Consider the following 10,008-nt stretch of genomic DNA (forward strand, 5'->3'; position numbering starts at 1 on the left):
AACGCCAGTAGACGCCACTGGTGGCGTTGCTGCGCTTTTTTCTAGTCGCGGAGCCAGTTCGCGCCGGTTTGGGCCGGTTCAGACGCGCTTTGCAGCTGCTTGCCTCGTGCGCGTCCCCTGCGACGCTACGTTCAACGTCGCAGTTCTTTAAAAAAAAAAGAAATGGTGGATGACTTTTTTTTTTCTCCGGACGCTTACATGTGGGATGCGTCCATGTAGTACGAAAATAGCGCCCCTTTTCATTTCCTTCACGAATCACTCTCGATTGCACGCCGTAAAATGAGGTAAGGAAACGCAGGAATAATCTTGTTTAGCTGCGTTTCTGTAACCGAGAATAAATCACGAAAAGTTTGCCACCATCAATATGCGTCCGTCGAGGCCGTTATTTCATCGTACGCCTTCTGGCATAGCAACGCAGCGTATACGTTGCTGAGCACTTTTGTGTAGTTTGCGATGAGCATGCGATTTAAATGTTGTGCTAGGTATTGCGCAATAGAAGCAAAACATGCAGAGTTACTCATATGATGGGTTTGTGCAAATAGATGATAAAAAAATGCGAATAGATACTGCTGCAGGCGATGTCCCGAACTGCAATGAATCCGCCGGTCTGCGGCAGTAACGCTAGCAGACGACTAGAAAAAGGCGCAGTGGCGGCGCCTGGTGGCGTCTACACAAACGGGCACGCACGCTCCTTCTGAGACGCGTCACTAGGAAATTATTCTAGTACACTATACGCTCAAGTGTCTCCCTTTTGGGCGCCTCTTTCAACGAACGCTTCCTACGTGCGTTCGTAATCATCTCAGGGATGTTGCCACCGCCTTCAATGCAGCACAAACGCGTTTAGAACGCGCTCTTTACAGGCTGTGCCAAGGCAGCACAAACGTTACAAACGCGTTTCAAGCGCACTGCATTGAGGCGGTGGCAAGTCACGTTCAATTCAAGGAGCGTTTCTGAACATGGAGGATGCGGAGGATAGACACTCGATTTTGCTGCGTCTACTCGCTAGGCTGTGTTTTCTGGCGCTACCATCGTATCTCGGAAACTGCATTGCCGGGTGCCTATATAGGCACCCGTCACTGACCAGAGGGCGCGATGGAGCTCTTATCGAACGCCTAATTGTTGAGGGCACCAGCCGCCAGGGATACCATGAAAATGAAACGCTCGCTGGACACATCGACGCTGTCAAGTGTCTCCCTTTTGGGCGCCTCTTTCAACGAACGCTTCCTACGTGCGTTCGTAATCACCTCAGGGATATTGGCACCGCCTTCAATGCAGCACAAACGCGTTTAGAACGCGCTCTTTTCAGGCTGGGCCAAGGCAGCACAAACGCTACAAACGCGTTTCAAACGCACTGAATTGAGGCGGTGGGAAGTCACGTTCAAGTCAAGGAGCGTTTCTGAACATGGAGGATGCGGAGAATAGACACTCGATTTTGCTGCGTCTACTCGCTAGGCTGTGTTTTCTGGCGCTACCATCGTATCTCGGAAACTGCATTGCCGGGTGCCTATGGTGGGGCGTTGCGTTTACAAACGCCTACGCGTTCCGCATTAGTATGGCCAACATTACAGCCTGTAAATACTGCGGCAATGAAGAAACAATTGGACATATACTTTGCGACTGCCCACAGTACAGTGTACAGAGACTATTTCTTTGCAACGCGCTAAAAAAATTGAATCAACGACCTTTGTCGGAAGGAAAAATGTTACGCCATCGACAGGACGCAACGTGACAGACAATTTCGAATAAAACGTGAAACAGAAAGGCGAAGGACCAGTAAAAGACCAACACAGACGGCAGCGCTTACTTTCAACAAGGTTTATTTGTCACAATCGCGCATTATACACTTGCGCAGTAAATAGCAAAAAAGAAGGAACCATCAAAACGATAAAAGAAGCAGTCATACATCCTCGTTACGACAGCTCGCCATGAACATCGCCTGTAGAATCATGCTTAAGAAAATGAATTTCTTTGTGTGATGAAGTAATCGCTCTGTCTTTTACCGTTTTTATCGTTCCTTCTTTTTTGTTAAATACTATGCAAGTATATATAGCGCGATTATGAGAACTAAACTTTGTTTTAAGTCAGCGCTACCGTCTGCGTCCTTCTTTTGTGGGTCCTATGTCTTTCTTTTTGCGCTGTTTTTATCTGAAGTATGTCTCACTAACTCGTCCAAGCAACCACTTAGGTAATCACAGTGTGCGACAATGCTTTATAGACACTAGCCATGCTTCCTCGAACAGCTTTCACGGTTGTCATTATTTTTTCTTTATCTTTTTTTCCGGCGTTCAACATCAAACACTGGACGGGCCATTAAATTTCATCCTTTGGCAATGTTTTGCCGCAAATCGAATTAAAATCGTATGGTTTGTAACAAAATACTGCTCAATGAAATAGGTCAGTCGTAAAAGTGCCACCCTCTATAACACCTTAGCACAAGTTTGCAGCCTCGTCATCGTTCTCCTCAAAGAAAAAAAAGGTGCATGGTCCTTTATACATTCGCCTTACACTCCTTGGCTGGCGTGGGGTGGATAGCCTGTCAAAACACTGGTTAACCTTCCTCTCTCTCCATGTCGTCTTCATCGTTAGCATAAAGAACGCAGCTAGCACTTCCTAGACCTATCTAAAATGAATGTACACGGCATTTACCTTCCATGCCGAGAGATGTCAATAAAACCAACTAGAAAAGAAGACTCAAGACATTAGTCATTAGTCATTGCTATATTGTCTTTGCATCGTTGACTGGCGGAGGTGACAACATACAGTGCATTTTCGTGAACAGGGATGTGATGTGCGCCCGAAAGAATGGTAGTGTCCTGGTGTGATGTGTGTGCTATACTCCGTTTCATACATCAGGTGCAACGCTGTGGAAGCTATGCAAGTAGTTCGGCCAGCAAAATGTGTAAATCCGCGTGTATTTCGCTTGGCCTCCGCGATTAGTTCCTGCAGCGCGCTGCCAGTGCTAATCGCGGAGGCCACGATACAAAAAAAAAGGAGACGCTAAACGATCCAGAACAAACTGTCGACAGCGCAGTAAATAACGGGGTACGTTTATTCCTTGGGCACAAATCATCTTCTTTTATTATACAGCCTTAGGAGGGAAAGAAATCACATTACGGGTGGTAAATTCATTGAACTGTTTCTTGACGCGAACGCATCTACTGCAAGAAGTCTCGCTAGCTTCCATAGCGTTGCACCTGATGTATGAAACGGAGTATAGAAGACGAAAAGGCTGGGGCGCGTGCAAAGATCCGAGAAGATGACGAGTTTCGGAGTCGCGTGCTGGCGAAGAAGAGAAAGAAGAGGACAGACGGGCGTTCGACGCAGTCGGGTGACCGGGCCCGAGTGTCGACGCTCTGGGACGCGGTCCACGAGTTGAAGCTACGGGCTTCACGTGGCCGCTGACATCCTCCGCCTCCAACTCTTCGCTTCAGCAAGGCGCCACGTTCCTCGTCAGCCTTCGCAAGCCATCGCTGACGTCTTCAAGGATTCCCGCGACGCTCGTCTCCTCGCATCGCCCTGCGCGTTCGACTCCCCGACGGGTGAGCCCGTGTCAGCAGTGCTTGACTTTCTTAAAGGGGTCATGAACCACTTTTCCAAGTAATGATCTAATGGCCTCAGTATCGGAGTGTACTGCCTCCCGAATCGATTGCCACAAAAATTTCTCGAATCCGTCAAGAATCAGCGGAGTTGCGGGGGTTTGGCGCACGCTCCCAGCGCTTTCTCTCTTTTCTCGTGCCGACGAGCGCACTGGAAGCTAGACAGGGAGGGATGGCATGGGGGAAAGAAGTTACGCCGGCGCGCGTCATGAAACGCGATCGCTCTCCCGCTGTGATTTGCTTGCGCGAGTGCGGCTACCGTGTACTGAGGAGTGCGGCACCGGCAAGTGGCGGCACCCCACGGCAAGAAGCGCATCTGATCCGAACGCCGCTCTCGATTTACGTCGGCTATCGGCCAATAAGCATGCTATGTCTCTTGCGACGTACAGCGGACAGACGCCCCGCCCACCGACGAGAGTGAGAACCGGCCTCTGTTTGAAAAGAGGGTGCCTGGGGAAACGGCAACTTCGCGCTCCGCTTGTGGCCATTACGCGGCGCGCACGACTGTAATATTTGGCAGAGCAGTTCATAGCCGTGTCAGCTTTCCGCAGGATGTGTTTTTTCAATCAGCCCAAGGGGTGCTTCATGACCCCTTTAAGGACGCTCGTTTCTTAGAAACTGTTAGGTAATTCTTTCTTTGTTTGCTGTGTTTGCTGTTGTGTTGTCGTGCTCATTCCATGTTCTTATAAAGTGTCGTTATCAACATGCAAGCAGCCTCGCCGGCTTGTTAGGAACGTCCACGTTCCCAACCTGAATATTCTAAGAACCCAACCGCGTTTCTCATTACAAGGGTACATTGGCCTCGCGCGTTAACAAGGGTGACGCTGGGAATGACGCTCCAGGGACGTCAGCACGAGGAATTCAAGATTGTCGTCCGCTGTGCTCATATCTTGCTTAATTTAGTAGTGCTATAGCTGCGTGGGTAAATGCCGGCGCCTAAAGGTGAAGAAATGTTCGTGTTTGCTCTATCTCCAGAAAAACAAATTGTTTCAGGTCAGGGCTTTGTCTCCTGACATAAAAGGGAAACTCATTATGTTAGGAGGTGTTCAAACAACTCGCGTCAATGAACACGAATGAACTGCGTAACAGTCGGATCAGTTTTGGAAACGATGATTGGTATTGTGGCTGACTTCCAAAAATTCGACTAGGCTTAGCAGATTTTTAATTAGACGGCAATTTCACCTATTGCGGATCATTTAATTCACAAGGTGGTGCTTTAGGCATATTTGCAAAGCGAAGCTGTATGCGCCAAGGCGCAAGGCATGCCCGTGGGTAGGTTGTCCTTAGCGCAGCTGTTGCCAAGGCGAAAGGAATGTCCGTGGCTAGGTTGTTCCTTACGCAGCTATTGCCAAGGCGCGAGGGATGCCCGTGGGTAGGTTGGCCCTAGCGCAGCTGTTGCCAACGCGAAAGGAATGTCCGTGGCTAGGTTGTTCCTTACGCAGCTATTGCCAAGGCGCGAGGGATGCCCGTGGGTAGGTTGTCCCTAGCGCAGCTATTGCAAAGGCGAAAGGGATGTCCGTGGGTAGGTTGTCCCTAGCGCAGCTATTGCAAAGGCGAAAGGGAAGTCCGTGGGTAGGTTGTCTCTAGCGCAGACAGTGACACAAACAGTTATGACCGATGGATACATGACAACATATTCCACAAGACACTTCTTCACTTCATGCACAACAACGGCCTAACGGTGCACACTTAACACAAATATACATAACAAATATTATGCCTTACGTGCAAGTCTATGTCGCAGATAAAAAAAAAAAGCTATTGCCAAGGCGCAAGGGATGCCCGTGGGTAGGTTGTCCCTAGTGCAGCTATTGCCAAGGCGAAAGGGATGTCCGTGAGTAGGTTGTCCCTAGCGCACCTATTGCGAAGGCGAAAGGAATGACCGTGGGTAGGTTTCCCTAGCGCAGCTATCGCCAAAGCAAAAGGGATGTCCATGGGTATGTTGTGCCTTACTTGGGCTAAGCAGTATCAAAGATACATGTATCTTTGATGCTCTCTCAGATACTATTTGAGTATCTCGTATCTGTATCGCGAGGCCTCTCGCAAGGCTTGTATCAGTATCTTTATTTCCGATACATCGAATAATGTGTCGTGTATCTTAAGATACAAGATACTGCGGTCACACTACCACCGTGCGAAACATAGAATGTTGGCTGAACTCTGCTTCTCAAGCTGATACTGCTGCTACTAAATCACCAGAGTAAAACTAAAGGCAGTGACATTATTTTATCTTTCCGCCAGAGCTTTCGAGCGCGGATAAGCGATGAGCTCTGAGCGTTCCTATTGGTGGATCAGAGTCACGTGGTGGCTCTCACGTCGTCTCGATAAACAAGCGCACAAACGTCAAGGATGACCAGACTTGACTCCTTTTTTTAGTTGTGTGAGTGCCATGACACTTGGTGCTTAACCACTTTCATGTGCCGCGTACTCCAATGCATGCGTCATCTTTCGCACACATTTTGGCGCCGCTGTATGTCATTTATCATTATCGAAGTTCCTGTTGCGTGCTGCTTCGTTACGATATCGGAAGGATGCAAGACTGGGGGGTTGCTTTGCGTCTCGTGGCTTTCACACATCGGCGATTTGAAGGATCTCGTGGATGTAAGTTTGACTTACGTGCAATGAGATTGACTTATATGCAAAGAAAATTCTAACAGCTATAGCACCATCGGTACCTTATGCTGACCTAACAGAACGAGCATTCACCTAACAGACTATATCGGCGCATGTCTCTTTTATTCAAACAGTTTTAAAATCATAATTTCATTGTTAGCCCAAGTTATTTTTAGCTGTCCTTTTCCATCCAATGCATTACCTATGTCTATATTTTGTTTCTTTTTTTCGGTCTGCTTACAGCAATTTGTAATATTCTGCCAATTTAATCTCTCTGCTTTATTATTACCTTTAACTGTCTCCGTCATTTCTGCTACTGTTTACACACTGGTGTTCCTCCTGTGTTTACTGTTATGTAAATGTGATGTTGCGAACAAACATGTAATAGTCCGGGAGCGCCTCGAGTATACAGCAACAATCTGCTTACTACTAGGTAAAATAGCGAAATTGAGTTCGCATTACATTAACGTACATTATTAGGAGCCCATGATGATCAGCGCAAACAAGACACGAAACAAAAGAATGTACACGACACAGGCACTGACTTGATTGCGCTGACCGTCATGAGTATGTTCCAACTAGCCCAAGTTGCGACATTAGTTATTAGGAGCCATCTTGAATATGTTAGCAGGGGTACTCGAGAAATATTGTTTTTCTCATAGGCGTCCGAACGAGCCGTTTTCCGCTATTTTCCATAGGCACTGAATTTAATTGTCATAGCTATTAGGGGTTACCCGCCGCGGTGGTCTAGTGGTTATGGTGCTTGACTGCCGACACGAAGGTCTGTGGAGGGAAAATGCCAGAAGCCCATGTGCTTACGTTTAGGATTTAGAACCCCAAGTGGTCGAAATTTCCGGAGCCCTCTATTACAGGGTCTCTCGTAATCATATCGTGGTTTCGGGTTGCAAAACGCAACAATATTAGTTCTTACGGGAGCCGCCTGTATCGTGCTTCTATACCTATTCGGTGTGTTTGACACAGAACCGCTTTTCTATTTTACTTAGACATATCTTTTTGCTTGTTTAGGCTTCCTTAAATTCTTTTGCTGTTACTAATCACCAGGTAATTGGAGCTATAAGTGGCAAAAGCGTGAATAGCAGCGGTGTCCTGCGCCGCTTTGTGCAACGGTACAGCCCGTCTAAAACGCTTCTTCGCTGCGCATGTTCTTGGCGACGTACACCTATCGGGTGGCACGTTATTGCGAAAAGCGTAATACGTTTACGGGCAATGCACAACTTCACAGCGGTATTTGCACCATAGCGCGGAGAATTCTTACTGAAGTTCTTGTGATTACATGAGGACCCGCTGTCTGGTCAGTAAGCAAAGCAGCGACTCCCATCACTGACTAAAGCGGCACGCAAAAACTGTTGTCAGCGAACTACATAAAGAAAGACCTGTCATGTTAAGCAGCTAAAGCAACGCGAATAAGTTGTTTCGGAATGAAACAAATATACCTTGATGCAGAAGTACAAAACTTTGAGGATACTAAGAAACATTTCATTCGAATTAAACAAAATTGGTCGCAGTTAATAAATTTTCAAGCGAACATTTTAGTACATAGACGTTTAGTGCTACATTGTATACATGAGGCCCGTAGACAGAAATAATTTTGTTCAGGGGGGGGGGGGACACTTGCTGAAGGCTTTGACTATTTGAGAAAAACACCTATTTTTATTATTTATTTTATGTAAAACACACACTTCACTAAAATTTAGGGGGGGGGGGGGCAGGCCAGACCCTACGGGCCCACCTCTTTGCTACGGGCCTGGTATACATATATAACAGCAAATTTCCGAATGTATCGAAGTATCTGAAGATACAATTGGAATGTATCGTATCGGTGATTTTGTCTGGGCAAGTTCGTGCGACATTTGCAAAATGGCTGTCATGTTATGCTGGTCGTACCGTATCCTTAAGCTGGTATGTTAAGCTTGTCGTATCGAATCGTATCGGATACGATTAGTGTTGTAGTATCTTGTATCTGTATCTTAAGTACTTCTTGCCTGAGTATCTTGTATCGTATCGCGATACAATTTCAGAGTATCTTTGCCTAGCCCTGTCCCTAACGCAGGCGAAAGACGATGCCAAGACGAAAGGGATGTCCGTGGGTAGGTTCTCCCTAGCGCACCTATTGCTGATGCGAAAGGGATGCCTATGGGTAGGTTGTCCCTTGCGCAGCTTTGCAAACGCGAAAGGAATGTCAGTGGGTTTATCGTCTCTAGAGCAGTTATTGCCGAGGCAAAAGTGGTGTCCGTGGATAGGTGGTCCCTAGCGTAGCTAAAGCCAAGGAGAAAGGGATGTCCGTGGGTAGGTTGTCGCTAGCGCAGCTATTGGCATTGCGAAAGGGGTGTCTGTGGGTACGTTGTCCCTAGCTATGTGCCGTAGAAATTCGACGAGCCCCACGCCCACCACTGTGCCAATAAGTCTTACGTGCGCGGATGTCGAAATGTATATGCGCCAGAAGTAGGGCAAACCGCACAACTAACCCGTGATCATGTTCACCCGTGATCATGTATGCTGGACATAGAAACCAGGCTCGTAGACGTAATCCTACTGTTCTTAACTCCGCACAGTAAGCATCAAAAGGGTTACTGTTCGGACTTGCTTCTCCGACGAAATAAAATAGTCATTCTGCCACAGCGTAGGCGCCAACTTTGAGGGACTGGTCACTCGCCAGTATCATGCCGGATTACTAATCTCAGTGGCTGAGATAATCCGCAGAAATGGAATGGAGGGTTTGCTGGGCATACATTGCAGCGCGTGCTGCACCCCTGAGTTTGCTAAGACCAGTATGATTTTCTCTTACCCGGACGACCGCACTTGCCTCATTGCGGAAGCAGCCCGCATGGCATGTGAAGAATGCCCATGCACAATAAGTCATCGTTAGCCTAATCCAAATAAGAACTGTCATTCTTGGAAGACGCCAGCACGAGCGGTGGGCGTTGATGGAGCCTCACCGTTTCCCACTCCTTGAATCTCATCTTTTTTCTCTATTCCTGTAAAAATTCTGGTTCTCTTCGCGCTGCACAATCTTAACCAAAAATTTTGACAGCGAGCCGTTCAGCAGCACGTTCGAAAACACGCCCGGGAAGCAATTTTCCAACTTCGAGAATGCAATTATACCGCAGAAGTGCAAGGAATCGATCGGATATAAGAAATCGGACACACCGTCGCTGACAAAGTACTGCAGAGCAGCACCCTTTCAGTGCAAGCAGCAAGGTAAGCAGGCCTGAAGGTAGCCCTAGCGCTACCTCAACTTGAGGGAACGTTTCGGAATACAGGCCTTAGGCCTGTATTCTGAAACGATTCTTACCTCAGTGAGGGGGCGTTAACTGATTGAGGATTGTTTATCACGTATTCTGGAGCACTCCTTACTAAGGTTCCCTCACTGAGGCCCTTCTTGGTGCTCCCTCAAGTTAAGGTAGCTCTGGGGCTACCTTCAGGCCTCCTCACCTTGCTACTTGCTCTGAAAGGGCGCTTTTCTGCGGCACTTTGTCAGCGGCTGCGTGTTCGGTTTCTTATTTTTGATGGATGCCTTGCACTTCTACACGCGCTCGCTATAACTGAATCCTCGTCGTGGTTGGAAAATTACTTCCCAGCGTGTTTTCTAGCATGAGCTGAACGTCTGTTAAAAATTTCCTTAAGATTGCGCAGCGCGAAGAGGACAAGCCATTTACGGGAACAGAGAAGTGACTCGAGGAAAGTGAAACCCCCTCATCGCCCACCGTCTTCCAAGAATGACAGTTCTTGTTTGGATGAGGCTAACGATATCCCTATCGAAACTCTCATATGACACATA

The 10,008-nt window shown here is 47.6% G+C and overlaps 1 protein-coding gene across 2 annotated transcripts in view; it reads left to right on the forward strand.

Moving 5' to 3' along the window:
• The first annotated feature begins 2,774 nt into the window (after nt 1-2,774).
• The window catches only part of LOC119373212 (papilin), a 142,571-nt gene continuing 135,337 nt past the window's right edge, over nt 2,775-10,008 (forward strand). For both annotated transcript variants that reach the window (XM_037643220.1, XM_037643222.1), the window contains exon 1: nt 2,775-3,539. The gene's annotated coding sequence lies outside the window, so the exon portion shown is untranslated. The remainder of the gene's footprint in view (nt 3,540-10,008) is intronic.

This window comes from Rhipicephalus sanguineus, chromosome 11 (genome assembly GCF_013339695.2).
Source record: "Rhipicephalus sanguineus isolate Rsan-2018 chromosome 11, BIME_Rsan_1.4, whole genome shotgun sequence".
Classification (NCBI taxonomy): Eukaryota; Metazoa; Arthropoda; class Arachnida; order Ixodida; family Ixodidae; genus Rhipicephalus; species Rhipicephalus sanguineus.